Source organism: Coenobita brevimanus, chromosome 78 (genome assembly GCF_032717465.1).
Source record: "Coenobita brevimanus isolate Jiangsu-jjx chromosome 78, ASM3271746v2, whole genome shotgun sequence".
NCBI lineage: Eukaryota > Metazoa > Arthropoda > Malacostraca > Decapoda > Coenobitidae > Coenobita > Coenobita brevimanus.
The window spans coordinates 2,736,982-2,763,295 of NC_137031.1; the positions used below are offsets into that span (position 1 = coordinate 2,736,982).

General features: G+C 40.8%; 1 protein-coding gene across 3 annotated transcripts in view; it reads right to left on the reverse strand.

Moving 5' to 3' along the window:
- Coa8 (Cytochrome c oxidase assembly factor 8) overlaps positions 1-17,835 on the reverse strand; it is a 54,490-nt gene extending 36,655 nt beyond the window's left edge. Inside the window, exons 1-2 of one of the 3 annotated variants that reach the window (XM_080279309.1) lie at positions 17,816-17,835; positions 14,096-14,147 (exon numbers count right to left, since the gene is read on the reverse strand). The gene's annotated coding sequence lies outside the window, so the exon portion shown is untranslated. Of the gene's footprint in view, positions 1-14,095; positions 14,148-17,769 lie in introns of all 3 variants that reach the window. The other 2 variants (XM_080279310.1, XM_080279311.1) reach the window with 2 other exon arrangements.
- Between the last annotated feature and the right edge of the window lie 8,479 nt (positions 17,836-26,314).

Genomic DNA, 26,314 nt, shown 5'->3' on the forward strand with positions numbered 1-26,314 from the left:
AATGTTAAGAGGCAACATCTATTCAGGAATTTTCTCACATAGTACAGATTTCTGGTATGCAAGTTACATCCCCTAACAACTTGATTAATATGCTTTATGTAATTTAACTCTTAATTAAAATAAACACCCAGATTTCAAACAGAACTGACTGGATGACGCTGTCAAACACCAATGTTCAAAGCCAGGGTATTATCAGTGTCATCCCTCGTTCTGTTTCCTCTAATGATGATGATCTCAGTTTTACCATCATTCAGCTTAAGTTTCCTCCTTGCCATCCAAATCTTAATATTAAACATTAGAGATTCAAGCTTAGTCTGTACTGATACTATCTGACATGTTAACATAGAGCCGAGTGTCATCAGCATAAAAATGATAAGACACAGCGTGAGCATCAAGGAATGACGATAAACTACTCGTGCAAACGTAAATAGAACTGGACCCAAAACTGATCCTCCAGGGACTCTGAACTCTGAGATCTGTCTCACAGATACGACTTAAGGAACAAAAGAACACTGTCACAAACGTCATAAAAATACAGATCATCGAACAATAGCTTATTATCTACTGTGTTGAAACCTGCAGACAGATCCAACAGAACTATGAGAGAGGACATCCGACTACAGGTTTTGCCATGAAGTCACTATGAATCCTTGTTAATGCAGTTTCAGTTAATGATATTTTCTGTATGCTAATTAAACAATGGGAACAACTTTGTTATATTCCAGTTGTGGTAAGAGTTGATCAAGTATGGCCCGTTCAATATTCTTGGATAAGAAAGACAGGTTGGAGACAGGACGATAAATTGTAATGCACTCAACATCAAGGCCGGATTTCTTGAGTAGGGGCCTTAGCAAGGCACGTTTCTCAGACTGCACAAAATTACTTTCTAAGAAGCATCTATTTATGATGTTGCAAATAAAGTCTGCTGCATGCTCATACACATCAGGTAGTTGTGACTTGTTAGATGGATCAAGTGGACAAAATGTTTCATTAAGTTCTCCGATGTAACATTTAAATTTATTTACATCCAGAGGATTAAATGTTGAAAGCAATTGACCCCCTGTGCGCCATGATTGGAAGTCAACTGAGTATACTTCACCAGAAGAACTGTTGTCTAAATCATTTCTTATGCAAGATATCTTAGTTGTAAAAAATGAAGCAATCAGAAGCCAACTGGGCATCAGATACAGAAGCTGGTTTTACAATTACAGTACATTCCTCTGACCAACCATATTGTTTACAACTGCAGACAATTTTTTTCTATCACCACCACATGAATCAACTTTGTTTTCATAATTCCTTGCCTTTTGGGCTTCTGCAGCATGAACAATTGCTTTCTCACAGAAATATAACGCAAACAAGATAATTCTATCCACTGCAAGCGCCATGCATGTTCTGCATTTCTACACTGTCTATGCAAAGAATTAATGGATAGGCCATACCACGGAGAATTATCACATACAATGATTTTTACTACCTCAGGAAAAAGTAATTGCAACCTGGAATGTAAAAGGTGCGAATGATGAGGTGAAAGAGAGAGAGATTGTCCAGGTGCTTGAGGGTGCGAAAGTTGATGTATGCGGAGTAACTGAAACTAAATGGAGATGTGAGAGCATGAGAGAATGGGAGTATGGATGGGGTATATGTGCAGGAGTAGGTAAGAATGAGAGGGCAAAAGAAAGAGTGTGTATAGTTGTGAGTAAAAGATGGAAGAAGAACATAAGAGGAGTATGGATCAGCTGGGTCAAGGATTGTGTGGGTAAGATTGAAAGTTGGAATACAAATGTGGGCGATTGTGTGTGTGTATGCGCCAACGCAAGATCGTGCAAGCAGAGTGAGAGAAGAGTTCTGGACAAATATGGAAGTGTGCATGGAAAAGTTTGGAAGGAGTGAGAGAGTGTTTTTGATTGGTGATATGAATGGTAAAGTAGGGAATGTGAAGGTGGATGGAATAGTTGGTGAGTGGGGTGTGCCTGCTGAGATAAATAAGAATGGTAGTGCATTAGTGGACATATGTGTGGGAGGGGGTTGGTGATAGCCAATACCCTCTTCAGGCATAAAACGATCCACAGGTATACATGGCGAGTGATGAGAAGGGTGGGTGGTGAACTGAATGAAAGGAAGGCATTGATTGATTATGTGTGTGTGGATGAGAGGATGTGAGGATATGTAATGGATGCAAGAGCTTATAGAGGCTGGGGGAGTGAACTTTCTGACCACTACTTGGTGGTGGCCAGAATCAAGATCCAAATAAGATGGAGAAACAGAAGAAGGGAGGGACGGGAAGAAGGAGTATTTGCACGGAGAGTGGAAAGGTTACAAGAGGATGAGAAAAAGGCAGAATATAAGAGATACGTGGAGGAACGAGTGGCCAAATATGAATTGGAGCAGATGGGGGACGTGGAAGGAGTGTGCGGAATATTCACTGAAGAAATATGTGCAGCATGTGATGTGGTGTGTGGGACGAAGAGAAGACGGAGGGGGGTGCAAGGAACAGCGTGGTGGAATGAAGAGGTGAGACAGGCTGTGGCACAAAAGAAGAAAGCATACAATGAATGGATGAGAAATAGGGGCGTGGAAGAAGTAGAGAGGCAGAAGAAAGAGTTATATGTAGAAAGGAAGAGAGAGGTGAAAAGATTAGTAAGGGAGAGTAAGAAGAGAGTGGATGAGGAATTTGGAAGGAATTTGAGTGTCAAGTGGAGGGACTGTAAGAAAATATTCTGGAAAGAGGTGAAGAGAGTAAGACAGGGTAGAAGTGAAGTTAGCAGGGGAGTGAAAGATAAAAATGGTAGATTACTAGTGGAGAAGGGAGAAAAAGTGAGCAGATGGAGGGAACACTTTAAGGAATTGTTGAACATAGAGGATGGAAGTAATGCGAGTATAAGTGGCTAGGGAATGGATGGGAGAAGGAGGGAGGTGAGAAGACAGGAAGAAATCAGTAGGATAGAAGTTGTGAAAGCAATGAAGAAAGTTAAGTTGGGGAAAGCCCCAGGAATTGATGGAGTGTGTGGTGAAATGCTGAAGCATGTGGGAGAGATAGTAGTAGAATGGACATAGAAGATGTGCAAATTGGCCTGGTTGGAAGGTAGAGTTCCAGAGGATTGGAAGTCAGGTATAATTATTCCCTTGTACAAAGGAAAAGGGGAAAAAGATGTGTGTGGTAATCATAGGGGCATTTGTCTTCTTAGTATAATAGGAAAAGTGTATGGTAGGATACTTATTGACAGAGTCAGAGAAAGAACAGAGGAATTAGATGGAGAAGAACAGGGAGGCTTTAAGAAGGGAAGAAGTTGTGTAGATCAGATATTCATTCTTAGATCTTTAGTGGAAAAGTTTCTAGAGAAGGGAATGAAATTGCATGTGGCTTTCATGGATTTGGAGAAAGCATATGACACGGTAGATAGACAAGGATTGTGGAAAGTATTAAGAATATATGGAGTAGATGGGAAGTTGTTGAATGCTGTGAAGAGTATGTATGATGGTGCTAAGGCTGGAGTGCATGTGGAATGTGAACTGAGTGAATTTTTCTCTTTGAAGGTTGGGTTGAAACAGGGATGTGTCATGTCTCCATGGTTGTTCAATCTGTACATGGATGGGGTAGTAAAAGAGGTACAAGGTAGGGTAGTGGATGTTGGAGTGGCCCTGGTGAGAGAGGGTAGTGTTTGGAAACTCCCTGTACTGTTGTTTGCAGATGACACTGTGTTGTTGAGTGAAGACGAAGGGGAACTGCAAGGCTTGGTGGATGAGTTTGGGAGAGTGTGTAAGAAATGGAATCTAAAGGTGAATGTAGAGAAGAGTAAAGTGATGGTCTTTGAGAGAGGTGAAGTCAGTGAATGTAGAGCGAGGTTGGATAGTGAGGAATTGGAAAATTTGAGTACGGTTAAGTACTTGGGTAGTGTGATGAGTAAGGATGGAGGTCTGGAGGGTGAAGTGCTTGAAAGGGTACAGTAGGGAAGAAAGGTTGCTGGTTCCTTGAAAGCAGTGATAAGAAACAGGAAAGTGAGCATGGAAGTGAAAAAGTTACTACATGACAGTATTGTGATACCAACTCTAACGTATGGAAGTGAAGCTTGGACGTTGTTGGAAGGACACAAGACAAGAGTGGAAATGAGTTATTTAAGAGGAGCCTATGGAGTCACATGGAGAGACAGGCTGACAAATGAGGATATAATGGAGCGTTGTGGTATGGATGTGGATTTGATAGGAAGCGTTAGGATGAATACACTGAGGTGGTTTGGCCATGTGGAGAGGATGGAGGGTGAAAGACTGATGAAGACAGTGTATGTGAGTGAGGTGGAGGGTGGAAGAGGGAGGGGGAGGCTGAGGATGAGATGGAGGGATGGGGTGGAGAGGTATATAAGAGAGGGGGGTGTGAGTTGGGAGTAGGGCAGTGAAATGGTGGGGGACAGGGCGACATGGAGGCGATTTGTTTGTGGCCACCCTGAACGGGATTGAGGCGTCTGGCAATAGATAGATAGAGAGGAAAATAATGGTTAAAAATTATCCTAAGCTCATTGTTAAATATATCAAGCAAATCATCAGAAGAAAGATTTGAGGTCAATATAATAATAATAATAATAATCTGCCATTTGTTTCTGAAAAGTGCCAGTTCTTCCTTTTGGGAATTCACTAGTGCTCGACACACATACATTATTTTTACAATTACAAGAATTGTAACATTTCTTGTATATAATACAAGCTACATCATATATACATGAAAGTGGCAATAATTAAACCCTATAATCATCCGTCATAGTACCTATCTCCAGGTCATAACATTTTGAAAAAAGAAAGGCTTTCAGCTGTCTCTTAAAGGATTCAACAGTAGAGAGTTGTCTTATGGACAATGGCAATCTGTTATATAATCTAGGGGCTCTATATGCAAAAGAACGATCAGAGAAAGATGACTGGTGAATGGCTCCTGGCTCATAAAGACACAAGGAATCATCTTCACTGCGTAACAACACACCCGGGCGTGTCGATGGGAGTTTTAACAATTCAGCAAGATACTTCAGTTCACCAAACTTAAGAACCTTGAATGTAATAAGACACAGTTTAAATTCAATTCTAGCCTTTACTGGTATCCAATGCAACTCAATCAGAAACGGGGTAGTTGAGGTTCTCGGGGGGAGACCAAAGATAAGCCGTGCCGCCCTGTTCAACACAGACTGAACTTTTGTTAGTATATTATTTGGAAGACCAACCCACAGTGAATTACAATAATCAACACGAGACAAGACCACTGCATGGACCAATGTTAAGAGGCACCGTCTATTCAGGAATTTTCTCACAGAGTACAGATTTCTGATATGCAAGTACCTGTACTTTAAACACTGATCAATTTCAAGACACATTGAATGGTGGTCAAGGTACATGTAATTTCTCAACCTGATGGTCTTTTTATAGAAAAGGGGTTTTGGGATATCGAAACTAAAAGTCATCAGAACATGGTCAGAGATGAGGGGATCAACTGAGTCAACCTCCACATCAGATACGAGCCTGCAATCAACAGGGGACAAGATCAAGTCAAGGACATGTCATGAGATGAAAGCTAGATCACTCACATGATTGGAAAAATTATTCTGGTTGATCAACTCAAGGAATTATGAAGAAAATGGTTTTGACTGCAGACTGCCAACCCAATACAGTAACTGAAATTACCGTAAACAAGAAGTCCTCCAGATTTAAGGTAAAACACTTCAAGAAGCTGTCCAAAATCCTCCATAAAACCTCATCTGTGCCTGGATGATCTAGTTGATAAACAAATGCAATTCTACTAGTTTTCTGATGGAAAGTTATCAATACTTCCATAAAATCAAATATAGATTGGGTTGGGTCAGAGTCTATGAAAGAAACATTTGCGAGTGCTGACGAGCAGATGAGTGCTACACCTCCTCCCGGATAGTCGGCAGCAGGCATGGGGATACTTATTATAAAATGAGTCTTAGGCAAAGCACTACAAATAACATTAATATCAGACTCATACAACCAGGCTTCTGTCAAGCACAAAATGTCAAGCCACATCAGGTGGCACGTCGATGTGCCACTGAGGAAATGTCTGTAGCCATTGGGTGACACGTATACAATTTCTGGACTTTTTATATTTACACGCCACTACTGGGGGCCCAATAGTGGTTCAGTATTAGGAGGTGGCATGACTGAGGAGTTACCATAGCAGGAGGACTATTTCATTGTCTATTATTGCATCATGCACATGTAGTCTTTAGAGGTATGCAGTATGAGATATTTTGCTGCCGTGGCAGCTTACATGGATCTGATGGAAGCTATCTCTGATGACTCAAATTATGTTGTCAGATGAAAGTGAGGGCAAAAATGAAAGTGCTATAAAAAAAAGAAAACAAACAAACAAACAAAAGAACAGCTTTGAGTTTATCATTATACATTATGGCACACATCTGGCAATAGAGGAGCTCCAACACCACAGGTTTTGCAGCTCACCACACAGTTAATTAGTTATTTTTTTTACATTATGTTATACATCATTTTACTCAGGAAATCACAGTCTATTACTTTGGTGTGAAATATTTCATCAAAACAAATATCTTTATTTATCTCAAAACCCCCGTGTATGGGACATCCAGACAAAAAAAATACACCCTAAGTGAATGGGTTAATATGGTCTACCTTATAATGGACGAAACGAATATTTAAAAGACCTATCCTTAACTAGTTCATGAGGGACGTAGTCAGTTTTTTGAATGGTCACACTTGGCGATTGGGTAAATATGGATTGGAGTAGATGGGGGACGTGGAAGGTGTGTGCAAGATATTCACAGAAGAAATCTGTGCAGCATGTGAGGTGGTGAGTTGAAGAGAAGATGAACGGGGGTGCAGGGAATAGCATGGTGGAATGAAGAGGTCAGAGAGGCAGTGGCACACAAGAAGAAAGCATACAGTGAGTGGATGAGAAACAGGGGCGTGGATGAAGTTGAGCGATGGAGGAGAGAGTTACATGTAGAGAAGAAAAGAGAGATGAAGAGATTAGTAAGAGAGAAAGAAGAGAGTGGATGAGAAATTTGGAAGGAATTTGAATGTGAAGTGGACAAAATGTAAGAAAATGTTCTGGAAAGAGTTAAAGAGAGTTGGAGAGGGTGCCAAAGAAGTTAATTGGGGAGTGAAAGATAAAAATGGTATATTACTAGTAGAGAAAGGGGAAAAAGTGAGCAGATGAAGAGAACAAGCTAAAGAATTGTTGAACATAGAGATTTTTTTTTTTTTTTTTTTTTTTAGATAATAAATGGAGGAAGGAAAAACAAAGGAAATAAAAAAATAAGTCCATGTGCCTAAAGGCATCCTCTATTCATAAAATATTTACAACAACTGGATTTAAATAAAAGGGAATTAAATGCTTGTGGGAAACAACTCCTAGGAAGTGAATTCCAGAGAGTAGTAGTTCTGGGGATAAATGGAATTTGATAAGCAGAGGTTCTGCATTGCGGGGGAGAGAATGTGAGTTCATGGGCGCTCCCAGCTGTCCGAGTATTTCGGGAGAAAATGTGAAGGGGAGGCACAATTGAAGCCAGTTCGTCAGAGCACTTACGGTGAAAATACTGGTAAAATAATGCTAAAGAAGCAACCTCTCTACGTACTGATAATGGAGGAAGGTCCTGCGTAATGGAAGGATTATTGACTAATCTAATTGCTTTATTTTGAATTTTGTCCAACTGCCTCAATGCAACCGCTCCACATCCACTCCATGATTGCGAACAGTATTCGATCTGAGAATGCACATTACTTTTGTACAGTCAGGTCGCCTAAGGCACGGCTAATTGGTTCTGGACCGAGCCCGTGCCATAGAAAACTGTGCCATACAAATAACTAAACCTCTGGGAAAAATGGAATTTGGTTCTGGACGTTTGCCCAAAGTCCCCCTTTTCACCCCACTTTTCCCCATTTTTCCCCACTTCACACAGGCACACAATCAAGCAGTAAGTCAATGCATGTATTACACGTAACAATAGGCACAAAAAAATGGGAGGGAGATCAGCCTTGTGTCTACTTGGGCAATACCACGCACTGCAGATCGAGCAAAAAAAAGCTCGGCCAAGTAGACACAGATCAGCTGACCGACCAAAACATTAAAGATAGCGAAGGCTGCCTGGTCAAGCACTGATTGAAGAAGTTTATTTGATAAAGTTTGTATGCTCAAGTGTCAACAAAACTCACATTTAACACATTAATAATCATTCTTGTATACGTACGTGATGACGATGATGGGAGGCATTATACTTCATCTTAGCTCAGAGATAGGTCCTTCGTCACTAACCCATTTATAGCAGTTTTACGAACAAACTTATAAACTAGTCACAATATCTAAAGAATCTTTAATGTTTCATTACTTAACACAATGAATTTGGTGAAGTTTAACCTCCTCCTAAGAGAGAAAAAAGTCCACAGCTGGAGCACTTGTAGTATGGAGCTGAAGTGGTCGCCATCTCCATTGTTTACAAAGAGGGAAGCGCGCCGCCAGGGGAATTTGCCCGTGCATTTCAAACCTAGCCGCACCTTAGTTTATGCGTGTAGGTCATTTCTGGGAGGTCTGTCATCTTGCCGTGTCATAGAAATTCGTGCCATAGAAGTTCATGCCATAGGCGACGACTGTAATGCGAGTGTATGTGGCTGGGGAATGGCTGGGAGACGGAAGGATGTGGGAGGAGAGGAAGAAATCAGTAGGATGGAAGTTGTGGACGCAATGAAGAAAGTTAAAATGGGGAAAGCCCCAGGAACTGATGGACTGTGTGGTGAAATGCTGAAGTATGGGGGAGAGATAGTACTAGAAGGGATGTGGAAGATGTGCAGATTGGCCTGGGAGGAGGATACAGTCCCGGAGGATTGGAAGTCAGGTATAATTATTCCCTTGTACGAAGAAAAGGGGAAGAAGAAGTATGTGGTAATCATAAGGGCATTTGTCTTCTTACTGTAACAGGAAAAGTGTATGGAAGGACACTTACTGACAGAGTTAGGGAAATAACAGAGGAATTAGTTGGAGAAGAACAGGGAGGTTATAGGATGGAAAGAGATTGTGTAAATCAGATATTCATTCTTAGTTCTTTAGTGGCCTAGAGAAGAGAAAGAAGTTGTATGCGGCCTTCATGGATTTGGAGAAAGCATGTGACAGGGTAGATAGACAAGGATTATGGAAATTATTAAGAATACATGGAGTAGATGGGATGTTGTTGAATGCAGTGAAGAGTATGTATGAGGGTGCTAAGGCTGCAGTCCGTGTGGATGGTGAACTGAGTGAATTCTTCTATTTGAAGGTTGGATTGAATCAAGGATGTGTCATGTCATCATGGTTGTTCAATCTGTATATCGATGGGGTTATAAAAGAGATACAAGGTAGGGCGATGGATGTTGGAGCGGTCTTAATGAGAGAAGGCAGTGTTTGGAAACTCTGTACTGTTGTTTGCAGATGATACTGTGTTGTTAAGTGAAGACGAAGGGGAGTTGCAAGGTTTGGTGGATAAGTTTGGGAAAGTGTGTAAGAAACAGAAGCTAAAGTTGAATGTAGGGAAGAGTAAAGTTATAGTCTTTGAAAGAAGTGAAGTCAGTGAATGTACAGTGTAGCTGGATGAGGAGGAAATGGAAAATGTGAGTGCGTTTAAGTACTTGGGCAGTGTGATGAGTCAGGATGGAAGTTTATAGGGTGAGGTGCTTGAAAGGGTACAACAAGGAAGAAAGGTTGCTGGATCTTTGAAAACAGTGATGAGAAACAGGGAAGTGACCATGGAAGTGAAAAAAGTTACTACACGGCAGTATTATAATACCAACTCTAACGTATAGAAGTGAAGCTTGGACCTTGTTGTAGGGACAGAAGTCAAGAGTGAAAGCAGTGGAAATGAGTTATTTGAGAGGAGCACGTGGAGTCACAGGGAGAGACAGACTGACAAATGAGAAAGTGAAGGAGCATTGTGGTGTGGATGCCGATGTGCCCAAAGATCTGTTTTGTCCCCTACACTCCTTAACCTATACATGTACGACATATCCACACCCTACACACCACAGATACACATAGCTTCCTATGCAAGCCTGAGAGTTCGAGTATTTTACTCGCCATGGTAAGTAAATAAATTACATGGCGAGTAAAAATTATTTCTCACACGCCAATAGCAAGTTGAAGTTTTATCTTATATTTTAATAAAATTTGTTTCTTTAACCATTACTTCATATTAAGAAACTTCTTGATAAAAATAAAAATAAAAATAAATAATCAATATTAATAATCTGGCAACTCTATTAAAAACCACTTGGCATCACAGTCGCTAGACGCTGTTTTACTCGCTGAAGACATATCGGTGTTGCCGTAGTCAGCTGACGAGGAGTAGCGTTGCTTGCTTCCAACATGAAACGCATGAAACCCTCGCCGTGAACGTCAATTTCGTTGCCTCCCTCGAAAAAAGCATCACAGTGAACATTTCTTCCAAAACAGAAGAATGAATTTACACGGCTTATGTATGATGAAAACAAAAAGAAAATGAAATGTTCCATTTGCATGAAAAATCCAACTGCACCCAGCAAAATGGATTTCATAACTGGATCTCAGAATTCTAAAAAAGAAAACATAGTTTACCATGGCAAGAGCAGGAAGCACATTGAACTGCATGATGCTGAATTAAATCGCCAAGTATGATAACCCTTTTATTTAGCTACATTATGCCCTATTACCATAATTCAATAAATGCAGAATTCATTTATGTATAAGCACCATATACAAATTCCATATTTATGTTTATATACAGGCAAATCTATTATTCATTTTCAACCTGGGCTACAGTATATAACTTGCAAACTGACTAATTATTTGTTAATTTTCCCCTGCCTAGTAAAAATTTTTCTTGGCTGGTGAAGTTTTTAAAGTACTCACCAGTGGCTGGTAAGATAAATTATAGACTTTCAGGGCTGCTATGCGGATGACAAAACACTTTCATGTACAGTTGTACACACCAAAACGCAAACACAGCTGCACACATCATTCAACCTTACCTCAACACACTACAAGAATGGTTTGCTACAAACAGGCTCAAAATAGCCCCAGCCAAATCTAGTGACTCATCTCACAAACTGGACAGCAGAACACAGTCACATCCACACCTCACCATAAACAACACTCCCCTACCACACACACACACCCAAACTCCTTGGTGTAACATACATCGGTGTCATTTAAACAACATATCACAAACATTAAAAATAAAAAAACACCAAGACTCAATGTTTTGAGGTCACTTGCCCATACAACATTTGGACACAACATAGAAACCACCACCACAGTATATAAACAATACATACGTTCAGTGATGAATTATGCAAGCCCTACCTGGGTTTCTAACCTGACCAAAACACACTACAACACTCTACAGATCATACAGAACAAGACCCTAAAAATAATCACAGGCTGCACAGCTACTACACCCACAGACCATCTACATCAAGAAACCAAAGTCCTCAAAATCAAGGATCACCTAGACATGAGAGGTACCCAGTTTCTAGCTGCAGTCTCCACAAACCCATAACATCCACTACAGTACATGGCAGCACATCCACCCACACCAAGGAACATCAAAACAACACCCAGCACACGATACCATACACAAATACTGTCATCTCTCCTCCCCTCAAACCAGCTTCCAGAAGCATATCCACACTCAGATCACTCGCCGCTCCATTCAGTCACTTAAAGACAACACACAGCTGCATGAACGGCCTCCTGACATCCACCCTTCTGAAACCTATCTTCCTCGTGAGGACAGGGTCCACCTGGCCAGGCTGAGATGTGGGCACCATCCAGCCCTCTTAAGCTACCAGAAGAGGCTGGATGACTCCGTCACTGATGCCTGTCCAGGATGCAACACAGCACCCCATACTGTTAAGCACATTATGGAAGACTGCATTGCACACATTCACCTACGCCAACAACACAACATACACATTGCACACATTCACCTACGCCAACAACACAACATACACTCTTTGAGAGCTCTGTGGGAAAGCCTGGTCTCGGCCATGGCCTTCCTAAGGGACTCGGGGCTGTTCAGCCAGACTGCCTAGGGAACAACTAGTACTACTACTAGCACTACATCAAAAAACCAAAGTCCTCAAAGTCAAGGATCATCTAGACATGCAAGGCACCCAAATTCTTACTGCAGCCTCCACAAATCCACAACATCCACACATGCCAAGGAACATCAAAACAAGACCCAGCACACGACATCATACACAAATACAGTAAAACCTCGATATAACAGACTTCAATAGACCGGAATTCGCTTTTATCAGAATCGAGGAGCTACCAGACTAAATTCCTATATATCTGAAAAAGTCTGATAAAGCCAGAAGCAGTCCGGAATGTCTGACCACTTCAGCTATGTACAACACAATAAGGCAAATAAATAGAGTGAAGTTATAACACAGTACTGTACCGCAATGACAGTTTAAAAACAATTCATGCTATCATGGTACGGCATGATTGGCCCCCTAAGGTGGGGAAGAAGGACTCCCCCCACCACTGTCAATTTACCTCCCTTAGCCCCATTGCATCATCTCCACATTGTCCCCTCCCAACCAACCATACCCCAACATACCCCCTACAGTGGTGTGTGCATAGCAACCCTTCTCCCCTCTCCCTCCATCCTCCTCCCTCCTCCAGGCACAAACAATCCACTTACACTTTTTGCCTGGCTTGTTTTGTTGCTATGGGCGTATGCCAGACTAACATTTCATGCCTAGGGAACACTTCACATTCACATTAGTTATATATATATAATTATTTACTGTAAATAATGCATTTTCTGTACATTTTCTATTTTCACCCATGGGGGATTGGTAACTTTTTTGCATCTTTGACGGGTGATTGTGCAATAACTATTTGGTCAATATGGCTGAAACATACGTTTTCAGGTGTGTAAATTCAGTCCCTTGAAATGTGGAAGAAAATTTTTTACCTTGGTGAAAGTAAAAAAAACCGACCCTGTTTTGCGGCTGGAGAGACAGACCCACTGAGCAAATTGCGTACCTTAAGGGTTAAAGACAAGATTTTACATCTGGACCTCTACCACATCGGATGACAGTATGACTGGACCTTTACAGAAGGTAACTAAGGAACCCTGGGATAGAGCTCTTTCTCATGTGGGATTAGCTAACCCCTCTGACACCCCCCCCTCAGTTATGCCAAGGGCTAATAGGCAGGTACATAAACAAAATTACTTATATCAGTGAGTTACACTAATATGTCCTTTGATGTAAATCACTAAACATCATATGTATTTTGGTCAAATGTGTTACTACACATCTTCCTAAAAAAAAAAAAAAAAGTATATCAGAATGACAGCATGGGATGTGTGGAAAATATAAAAACAAAAACAATGACAGGAAACTGTTGTAACAGTGTGTAGCTACTGTAACAGTAACAATGTCTAGTTAAGTATGGTATATTTCAATAAAATTTTGCTGTGGACAGTCGTATGGACTAGAGCTCTAAAATTTAAAGACTGATGACAAGGAACAGAGAGAGGCTGTATGGTGGAACTTTCAAATGATTTTTTTTTTTTTAAATGAATATTAGGTACTGTACACAGTTGTTGTTATCTAGGTCACAGTAAGAAGTTTTTGGCACAATGATAATGTAATTTTTGTGCAAAAAATATTGGGTGGGCCCTAGTATACATCAGCCCCCCCTGCAATATCACTGGGTGGGCCTTTGCCCACCTGGCCCCCCTGGTTCCTACAACACGGAGCAATGTATACCAAAAAGTCACAACTACAGTATTTCTATACATCCAGTAGCCTTACATACTGTGCATTCATCCCTTGCTTTTCATGTTTGTCATGGAGTAAAAACACTCATGACTAACAAAACTCTGTGAATAATGAAACTCCATCTAAAAGAGCCCGGACAGCCACAATACTGCATGTCATGGACTAAAATCCTTTTGTAGTGTCACCAAACAACACCAGACATTCAAAACTACTTTTAGCTATGAAGTATAGCTGCAGATAATTTACCATCAGATTTTGTTCAATAATCACAAAATACATCTTAAAATAAGCATACCGTACTTTGTAAAGGCATACTCACCCACAAATAGTAGAAACTGGTCAAAGTCAAAACCACAGAAAATGAAGGGTGCCTGTAAATGAGGGAAAACTGGTAAACAAGGTTTATATAGAGCCCTGGAATGTTAACAGGGTATTTTCCTGCAAATTACTGTGAACATGTTAAGGAAAGAAAGAAATAAGGCAATATATAATGAGAACTTTCTGCGACCTCCTTTGGGAATGGAGAGAACCCCAATTCATTGACATTAAATCATTTGCTGTTGCCCTCCTCTTACTTCTGTAGGGTAAAATAACAGTAAGATTGAAACAACTCACTGCTGAAAAAATGTAGAAATTGCAGAAGAAACACTCTCCCCCAATCCAACTGTCTGAAGGAGTAGCTGATGATAAAATGTGGAACACAATATTTTGGAGAAAAAATAAATAAATAATTAGCTATATATTACGTACACTTATTACAGAAAAGATGAGACCCTTCAAAAAGTTACAGTTTAGTCTGGCGTCAAAACTAATCCCAAGTCATTCTGGTTACAATGTTAGGTTAGGTTAGCTAGGTCAGGTTGGTTTGGTTTGGTTAGGGTAAGCTACGTTGGGGAAAGTTGCATTAGGTTAGGTCAAGTTTGGTTTGACGATTGAGTGACCAGAATTCCACTGAACTTGGGTCTGAAGAGAGAGAGAGAGAGAGAAAATAACGCAAAGGTTACCGTACCTTACTGTACTGTAACTCCCCAATCAACTCTTGCTGAAACTAATGTAGAAAAACTTGTTATATGCTGAAGAAACCTTTAGAGTTTCCAAAGAATACCAGCTTACTGATCCTTTCAGTATTATTTAACAAGTTGCCAATATGCAGTTCAGGGATATTAACACCATAAATGCATAGCATATTACATAAGAATGCTAATGAACCCCAAAACTCCATTCAGAAACTGATATATAAAGAGATAATGAATTTAATTAAAATTTCCCCCAAAACCATACCTTGGATGTTGACAAAAACTGCCAGAAAAATATACTGCACAACTTGGGGAGGGTGTATTGGCAACTTGTAAAAATTTACCATCCTTTCTGCAGGAGAGATCCCTGGTATAGATTTTACAACTCAATTATTTCTCAATAAACTGTGACATAGTTAATTAATCATCACTGCGATAGCTTTCAAAGTTGCAGAAACGCATAATTTTGAAGACATCAACTGTACAACCTCATCATTTTAAAACACAAAGCTGCAAATTGTGGCAAGTGCCTAACCATCATGACAGACTTTTAGGTTGATTCAGTTCCAGAGTCAATCCATCATTAATAGTTCGCTCCCACTAATCTTACCCAAATTAAATTAAATATGACCTAACCTAACTAACTGGAATTATTGAATGACGAATAAGTTTCGGGGCCCTCTGTAGGACACCACTGTTGATGTCAACAAACCTAACATGGTGCTCTTTACAAACATACTCGTTCCTGAAACTCTGTAAAAACTTGGCGTCATAGCTAAATTAGCCTATATAATTATGAAAGACAATCTGTCACAAAATTTCATAATTTGTTAACAGAAAAGCTCCTGCAACTTGCTCAGGCATGGGAACACCTTATTTTGCAACTTTTTGTATATATTTTTTTAATTGATCCTTAAGGAGACATAAATCCATCTCTTATTTATTTATTTTTTTACCTGCCTTCAAACTGATTCAGTGACTACAGAAGTGTGTTTTTGAGTATGAAAAGATCCATAAATAAACAAGGAAAATTTAACTCCATAAGGGATAGGGTGACTAAATTGGTTAGGTTAGGATACATGAGGTTGAGTTAAGTTACAAAAATTTTGGTTAGGTTTCGAAAAACAGGCACTGATAAGAGCAGTTTCATTAAAAAAAAAAAAAAAAAAAAAAAAATGCTGTTAAGATGGTGTCTGTATGTCTTCGCACACCACAAGATACCGTACTGTAGCATTGGTCTGTGAACAAACCAGCATTTTAAACGTTTTTCACATTTAAAAAAAGAAAAAAAAAATGAAACCTAGAAGCACAATCTGAAAATACTTAAAGAATTCCATGAAGAATTAAGAAAAAAAAAAAAAAAGGCACAATAAAGTGGTCCTGTGTCTCCTTAAGTATTACCAATACCACTGTTTTACTTCACCACAGCCTTTACTGAGTTTCTTTGTTTCTGAGCTCAACTTTAACTCTGGATGGTTTTAAATAAATTTTTTTGATTTTTATTATTTAAAATTTACTGAATTACTCCTTTTGAAAACTAGTCTTGTTTACATTAGCAACTGTGCAGAAGACAAAAGACTAACATACCCAGTGCATCATTCTGACACTAATCTCAGCTCACCTCATCTATGCCAACAGTCTATCTATCTACTGCCAGACATCTTAATCCCATAAGAGGTAGCCACAAACAAATCGCCTCCATGTAGTGTCCAACGCCATTTCACTACCCTGCTCCCAGCTCACGTCCCCCTCTCATATACAGGGGATTAATCCCCGAGCTAGACCTCATCAGATCATATAGTCCTGCTAGGGTTACAGGAGAGCGCTACCCCTCCCAGCACGGCAGCCACCGGGCGGGGCGCGAACTCGCAACCTCACAATTACAAGCCCGACACCCTACCACCGAGCTACCGCGCTCCCCCCTGTCATATACAGTACCTCTCCAGTCCATCCCTCCATCTTATCCTCAGCCTCCCCCCTCCACCTCATTCACATACACAGTCCTCGTTACTCTCTCGCTCTCCATCCTCTCCACAGGGCCAAACCACCTCACTGCATTTCTCCTAATGCTATCACATCCACATCCACACCACTCCTTCACTTCCTCATTTGTCAGTCTGTCTTTCTATGCATGGTAATTTAACTACTTTTAGATGAACTGCTCTATAGGCTAGTTGAAAGCAAAAATCAGTAATCATGAAGGAGACATGGGAACATCTCTTAAATATATATATTTTTTTACCTACCAGTACCTTTAAACTGACTCAGTAACTTTGTAAAAGTGAATATAGCCTATGCATGTTTCTTAGAACAAAGAGGATCCTTTATTCAGCAGGGAAAATACAATTATAAACAGTATAGATTAGGATAAATTTGGTTAGGTTAGTATAAAATAGGTTAGGATCAATTAGGCTGGGTTAAGTTATGGAAGCTTTGGTTAGGTTTGGATAAATCAGCAATGATAAGAATAATTTTGTGCCATAAATGGCATTCTGAGATGGCATCTGTGACCTACGGTATCTGTTTTTGGTGCAATTTAAGATGGTGCCTGTCTACCCATTGGGAATGGCAAAGGCTTCATAAAACGTTACCAACAACTTATAAATAAAACACTGAAACATGAAAATGCATTAAAAAAATCCCAAAAGAAACCCATGATTGGCTTTGGAAAAGAAAAGCTGGAGAAAACAAGGTGGTCCTGATTCCTTAAGATTACTCAACTCCTATACACCTTTATACAGAATCTGTCCAAAGGAAGAAAACACTCTAGTACCGGTAATTTGGCTCTTCTGAGCTAAGCATTGCAGCTTCTGTCTGTTTAATTACACCTGATAGACGACTTGAGTCCCTGTACGGTGATCGGTCCCTATCTTTATGGGGTTTTTATTCTATTGTGGCCAGCCTCGGGTGTTCTGTATTCGTCTCCTAAATATATGGTGTACCATTCTGTCAAATATGTTATGTTGGCAATTTTTACCTGACTGGCTCTAAGACAGACCTACAGTATACTCAGCTGCACCAACCCCCACCACAGAAGTGCGTCATGCGTCTTCTTCTTCTTGCGGGTTGAAAAAAACATGAACTTCATGGGCCCTCAGAAACAACAACTTTGCCTTGGATCATATGCAAAAATGTTTCATACATCTTTGGATAGAACGCAAAAATGTTTCCTACATCATTTGATGTAACACAGCATGAAACTCAACGCGCTGTGACAAATGGGAGATAATGTCGCCTCCTGCCGCAAGACTACATGAGTACAAAGTTTGGATTTTTCCCTGCCAGAATACGGGACAATTCCCCGCCTGGTCGATTCGCCGTCACAACAAACACAAGACATTTTGCCGTCTGAAGTTCTGAATAATTCTCGATGTCACTAACCAAGGAAAAACTGCCCACAGAGCTACATACTAGAGTGCGCGCGGGGGTCCCTGAGGTGTCGCGAGTGGAAGTAAGTCGGCGGCCATCTTACTATGACCATTTGCCCCGTCGGTCAGCGAGCACTCAGCTTACAGCTAGGTAATCTGTCTCATTTCTCAGCTTTTTTTTTTTTTTTTTTTTTTTTTCGTTACATGAGATATTTGCTACGTCGCGGTGATATACAAATAATCATTAAATGCTTCCTTAAGCGATATTTTGATGAATGACTACCAGAAATCATATAAATTCTGTTTAAAAGGAGCTAGTGGAGTCACATTGAGAGACAGACTGACAAATAAGGATATAATGGAGCGTTGTGGTAATTCACCGGGTCGGTCAGGATCACTTGATGGTCGTGATTGTCAGCTTTTACCCTCCCGGAAGGGAGCTGAGAGCTCATATAGTCCGATCTGAGGGCAAGGCTGTGACCTTCATACACGCACACACCTGTCCCCTTGCTCAAGGGGGACAGTAACCACCCACTTCGTCAGTGAAACTTTTCGCAACGTGAGCGAGGCGCGAACTCCCGTCCACCAGTTGGCAAGCGGGAACGTTACTACTGCACCAGCGAGCGGTGTGGATGTGGATGTGATAGTAAGCGTTAGGAGGAACACACTGAGGTGGTTTGGCCATGTGGAGAGGATGGAGGGTGAGAGACAGACGAGGAGAGTGTATGTGAGTGAGATGGAGGGGAGGAGAGGGAGGGGGAGGCCAAGGATGAGATGCAGGGATGGAATGGAGAGGTTATGAGGGGGGGGGGGAGCTGGGAGCAGGGCAATGAAATGGGGGGGGCCAAGGGCGACCAGGAGGCGATTTGTATGTGGCCACCCCTTACGGGATAAGGGCGTATGGCGATATATATATATATATATATATATATATATATATATATATATATATATATATATAGCCAGACGCCTTAATCCCGTACTGAGTGGCCACAAACAAATCGCCTCCACGGCGCCCTGTCCCCCTCCATTTCACTACCCTGCTCCTATCTCACACCCCTCTGTCTCATATACCTCTTCACTCCCTCCCTCCATCTCATCCTCGGCCTCCCCCTCCCTCTCCCCCCCTCCACCTCACTCACATACACTCTCCTCGTCAGTTTCTCACCCTCCATCCTCTCCACCTAGCCAAACCACCTCAGTGTGTTCCTCCTAACGCTTCGTATCACACCCACATCCACACCACAACGTTCCTTTATATCTTCATTTGTCAGCCTGTCTCTCCATGTGACTCCACAAGCTCCTATTACATAACTCATTTCTACTGCTCTCACTCTTGACTTGTGTCCTTCCGACAAAGACCAAGCTTCACATCCATACGTCAGAGTTGGTATCACAACATTGTCATGCAGCAACTTTTTCACTTCTATGCTCACTTCCCTGTTTCCTATCACTGCTTTCAAGGAACCAGCAACCTTTCTTCCTTGTTGTACCCTTTCAAGCACTTCACCCTCCAAACTTCCATCCTTATTCATCACAATCCCCAAGTACTTAAATGTACTCACATTTTCCATTTCCTTATCTTCCAACCTGACTATACATTCACTGACTTCACCTCTCTCGAAGACAATCACTTTACTCTTCCCTACATTCACCTTTAGATTCCATTTCTTACACACTCTCCCAATCTCATCCACCAAGCCTTGCAGCTCCCCTTCGTCTTCACTTCTGCAAACAACAGTACAGCGAGTTTCCAAACATTACCCTCTCTCATTAGGGCCACTCCGACATCCACTACCCTACCTTGTATCTCTTTTATTCCCCCATCCATGTACAGATTGAACAACCACAGAGACATGACACATCCCTGCTTCAACCCAACCTTCATAGAGAAAAAATCACTCAGTTTACCATCCACACCCACTGCAGCCATAGCACCATCATACATACTCTTCACAGCATTCAACAACTTCCCATCTACTCCATATATTCTTAATACTTTCCACAATCCTTCTCTATCCACCCTGTCATATACTTTCTCCAGATCCATGAAGGCCACATACAACTTCGTTCCCTTTTCTAGAAACTTTTCAACTACAGATCTAGGAAGGAATATCTGATCTACACAACCTCTTCCCTTCCTAAAGCCACCCTGTTCTTCTCCAACTAATTCCTCTGTTATTTCCCTAACTCTATCAATAAGTATCCCACCATACACTTTTCCTGTTACACTAAGAAGACAAATGCCCCTATGATTACCACACACTTCTTTTTCCCCTTTTCCTTTGTACTGTACAAGGGAATAATTATACCTGACTTCCAATCCTCCGGGACTCTACCTTCCTCCCAGGCCAATCTGCACATCTTCCACATCCATTCTACTGCTATCTCTCCCCCATGCTTCAGCATTTCACCACACACTCCATCAATTCCTGGGGCTTTCCCCAATTTAACTTTCTTCATTGCTTCCACAACTTCTATCCTTCTGATTTCTTCCTATCTTCTCACCTCCCTCCTTCTTCCAGCCACTTATACTCGCATTACTTCCATTCTCAATGTTCAACAATTCCTTAAAATTTTCTCTCCATCTGCTCACTTCTTCTCCCTTCTTCACTAGTAATCTACCATTTTTATCTTTCACTCCCCTACTAACTTCACTGCCACCCTGTCTTACTCTCTTTACCTCTTTCCAGAACATTTTCTTACGGTCCCTTCACTTTATACTCAAATTCCTTCCAAATTCCTCATCCACTCTCTTCTTACCCTCTCTTACTAATCTTTTCACCTCTCTTCCTTTCTACATATAACTCTCTCTTCCACCTCTCAGCTTCTTCACGCCCCTATTTCTCATCCATTCATTGTATGCTTTCTTCTTTTATGCCACAGCCTGTCTCATCTCTTCATTCTACCATGCTGTTCCTTGCACCCCCTTCCATCTTGACTTCACCCCACACACCACATCACATTCTGCACATATTTCTTCTGTGAATATCTTGCACACACCTTCCACATCCCCCATCTGCTCCAATTCATATTTACCCAATCGTTCCTCCACTTCTCTCTTATATTCTGCCTTTTTCTTATCCTCTTGTAAACCTTCCACTCTCCTTGCAACTACTCCTTCCTCCGGTCCTTCCCTTCTTCTATATCTCCATCTTACTTGGCTCTTGATTCTGGCCACCACCAAGTAGTTGTCAGAAAGTCCACTCCTCCAGTCTCTATAAGCACTTGCATCCATTACACATCTCCACATCCTTTCATCCACACACACATAATCAGTCATTGCCTTTCTTTCATTCAGTTCACCACCCACCCTTCTCATCACTTGCCCTGTATACCTGTGGATCATTTTGCGCCTGAAGAGGGTATTGGCTATCACCAACCCTCTCACGGCACAAATGTCCACTAACGCACTGCCATTCTCATCTGTCTCAGCAGGCACACCCCACTCACCAACTATTCCATCGACCTTCATATTCCCTACTTTACCATTCATATCACTAATCAAAAACACTCTCTCACTCCTTCCAAACTTTTCTGTGTACACTTTCACATTTGTCCAGAACTCTTCTCTCACTCTGCTTACACGATCTTGCATTGGCGCATACACGCACACAATTGCCCACATTTGTATTCCAAGTTTCAATCTTACCCACACAATCCTTGAGCCAGCTGATCCATAGTCTCTTATGTTCTTCTTCCATCTTTTACTTACAACAATACACGCTCCTTCTTTTTACCCTCTCATTCTCACCTACTCCTGCAAATATACCCCATTCATACCCTCATTCTCTCACACTCTCACATCACCACTTAGTTTCAGTTACTCCACATACATCCACTTTCGCAGTCTCAAGCACCTGGACACACTCCCTCTCCTTCAGCTCATCATTCGCACCCCTTACATTCCACGTCGCCATCCGTACCATGTCCTTTGTCCGGTCCTTGGTCGTCATATATATATATATATATATATATATATATATATATATATATATATATATATATAGTTATTGAGAGAGAGAGAGAGAGAGAGAGAGAGAGAGAGAGAGATTGTTTCGTCCCAGTCCCCACACTGCCACAGGCTCCAACAGCAGTAGTACAGTAAAGAAAGGACTTTGCCCAGTGAGTTGTTCTTCCTATGGTCAGCCTTTAGGTGTGCAGTACACAAGATCAGCTGAGACGAAAATAAACACTGGCTCCTTAAAGTTCACTATCTTTACTTTCCAAATAGTTCCATTTAATGCTTTCCAACTTCACTGTTCTCACAAGCACTGGAGCTATACACACTTTACTACTGCTATCATACTTAATGCTTGACAACACTTTACTATTAGTACACATAATGCTTGCTAACACTTCACTTATTACACGAGTACTGAAAATAATCTTCACTGACGGTAATTACATTTAATGCTTACCAGCAACTCTTCACAAACTTCTCTAACAGAACTGCACTGATACTGCACTACACTCAAACTGAACCAAAACCGACTGCACTTCACTCAGACTGAACTGAAACCCGACTAAACTTGTAATAATCTCTATCCCATCTTATATAAGCTTGCATTATTCGAGAAACGTCTACATTTTACGATTATACTCTTGACGGGCAACAGTTGCCAACTCAGACACATCAAAACATGCAGAGTTGTCTCACATTACATAACACTATAAATCATATACCATACAAACTTAAATTCATAATTTAACAAGCAATCACTTAAATAAAACATTTATAAAGATAAAGAGCATAAAAATAAATGAATGTTTAACTTATGAAATAACTACACTCACAAACAACAGGCGAACTGGCAACTCTGATGACTCTTACTGGAACTTACGGTACGAGAAACGTCTCGAAGGTACAGTACGAAACTACCTAACTGGCAAATCTCCCTTCATAACAGTATAATATGTGAAATCATTCTTGCATTACAAGCGCATGGTGTGGTAAAAGATAATACAGAGGAAAAAAGAATCAGAAATGGAGAATCCATGGAAACAGAAGTTGTCTTAAGAAGGGTATAACTGAGGGTGTAACTTGTGTAGGCTAGTTTGCAGTATTATTTAAAGCTAGTTTAAGATGTGTCATTGTTGAGAGCACTGATGGACTTCAGGGAGGTATATGACTCAGTAAACAGAGGAAAATTGAAGTAATGATAATATATATTTGACTGATATATCAAATTGACGTACAAATAACAGAGGTTACAGTAAATCTGTAGAATGGATGTGGATTTGTCATGAATTATGGGAGATGGAATGTAAATAAAGTGGATATTCCATATGGGAATAAAGCAGGGGTGTGAGTATCGAAGAGAGTGGCAACTATGTGTTTTGCAAGTGATAGACTGCTTATGGTAAACATGATTCAGGAAGCTCAAGACAATGCAAAACCTGAGGAAAAAAATGGGATTTTTGGCATGGAAATCATTGAAGAGGAACGTATTGCAAAATCCAATCATAGGATATAGAGTGTATTAAAGTCGAAAATCATATTAAATATTTAAGAGGAAATAAAAAAATAAATACTTATTTCGAAGGAATACATACCTTATAAATATAAATAAATAAATAAATAAATATATAAATGTATATATATATATATATATATATATATATATATATATATATATATATATATATACAGTATCTTCCAATCCTACATTGCCCCATGAGGAGCGTAGGAACCCAGGGCTAGGCAGTTGGTCCCGACATTTAAGATGAGTGACCAGCCTCACTTATCCATGAGTGGCATTACATGAGCAGTTAACTCCAGCCATCCCTTGGATATAAACCTTCACCAGCTCAATCCGACTGGAGCTCAATAATTACCCACTAAACCACCAGGCGCCAAAATTTGGTTATATGGTTACCACCCAGCATAGTAAATGGTTTCCTGGTGTACAGGAAACCATTTGGCTTGTCACTCAGTGTAGTGTCACCCACAGGCAGAAGGAAGAGGAACGAAAAAAGGAAAGAAAGACAGAAGAGGGAGTGTAAAGTTACCCGTAGGCAGAAGGACATGGAAAGAATGAAGGAAAGGAAGACAGAAGAGGATAGAATGAAAGAAGCATGGAGGAGAGGAAAGGGCAGACACCCGACAGCAGCACTACATAGAGCGAGTGGATGGTGAGTGCCCCCCCTTATATATATATATATATATATATATATATATATATATATATATATATATATATGGAGCCTCTGTGGTACAGTGGTAGAGTGTGCATCTCGGACACGGGTGAGCCAGGGTTCGTGCCCCGACAGGGTAATAAACTTTGGGAGTGTTCACTCGGCCACATACTGCATTGGCAGACACAAGGAGTGCTGTGGTTGAACCAGTGCTATGAAGTATGCATGCACCCAGTCGGCTTGCGCGGGCCGATTACACTTGGTTCACAGACTACACACACATCCAAAGCCTCTCCAACACCATAATTACACTTACAAGCACTTCTCACCCTACATACAATCTATACCAGACAGCCTAAGCCACTTGGTGGAGATACACTGGCTGTATTGTCCCGACTTTGGTCGGGATAGGCCGGTCCTGCAGTGGATATTCAAACGGCTGATGATGATGATGATGATCTATCTATCTATCTATCTATAGATAAATAGATAGATATTTATATCATCATCAGCCATAACTAGTCCACTGCTGAACAAAGGCCTCCCCCAACCTTTTCCACGAATTCCTTGACTGAGCCAATCTTTACCACATTTTCCCTGCAAATTTCTCAATCTCATCTCTCCATCTCCTGTCTGGCCTTTTTCTGCTACGCTTACATTCTCTTGGTGTCCAGTCCGTCAGCCTCTTACTCCATCGGTTATCCCTTATTCTTGCTATATGGCCTACCCACCTCCATTTCTGTTCTTTTATCTATATCTATTCTATATACCTAGGCTGCTTCCCCCAAGGAAAGGGAGGTAGCCGAGACAGGACGACACACTCCCCATTTACTCATCCATTCAAACACATTCATTCGCATCTTAGCCCCAAAGGGGAGAACGGACAGATCCTCACTGCACCACACTGCACAAGGGTCAACTGCGCAATGCAATCAGTGACATCCGCTGCAGGGCCCGACAGCAGAGCTGGTTTACCCCTGCCACATCATCACAGACTCATCCCCTTACCTGCACCTGACCTGAAATAGCTGATCTTTTATAACTTCTATAATATCTTTGACTTTAGTCTGCTCTCTCACCCAAGATGATCTTTTCCTGTCTCTTAAAGATATTCCCAACACTGACCTTTCCATTGCTCTCTGAGAACGAATTAATTTATTTTCCATTGATTTTGTCAGTTTCCAGGTCTCACAACCATACGTCATATCTGGAATTATACATTCGTTATATACTTTTCGTTTCATACAAACTGGCAAGCTACTTTTCATAATGTCTCTATGTTTACCGAAAGCTTTCCACCCAATTGTAATGCGTCTTTTTATTTCGCTATCATGATCTTTCGTTGATTTTAGTATTTGTCCCAAGTAGTTGCACTCCTTAACTTCTTCAAAAATTTCATCGCTTATTCTGATGACGCTCTTTGGTGTTTGTGTATTAAACATTACTTGAGTTTTACTTCGGTTCATCTTCAGTCCTACTTTCAGACTTTCTTTGTTCAGGTCATTTATCATTTCTTGCAATGCCTCCGCTGTTTCTGAGGTTAGGACAATGTCATCTGCAAATCTTAAATGGTTTAGCTTTTCTCCATCAATGTTCACTCCTTTGTTTTCCCAGTCTAGCTTTCTGAAAATACTTTCTAGGCATGCTGTAAATAATTTTGGTGATTTTGTATCTCCGTGACGCACACTCTTCTTAATTTTAATTTTCTCTGAGTCCTTATGTAGTTTAACTGTAGCAGTTCCCTCTTTATATGTATATGTTTTCGAGCAGGTTTACAATGTTCTCATTCACTCCTTGTTCTCGAGATGAATATATAATTGCTATGTGCTCCACTGAGTCGAAAGCCTTTTCGCAATCAACAAAACCTAAGCAAAGTGGTTTATTATATACTGTAGTTTTCTCAATTAGCTGGTTCTTTGTATGTAGATGATCAATGATCGAATACCCGCTTCGGAATCCTGCCTGTTCACGAGGTTGGTTTTCCTCCGAAATTGTTGTTATTCTGTTCGTAAGGAC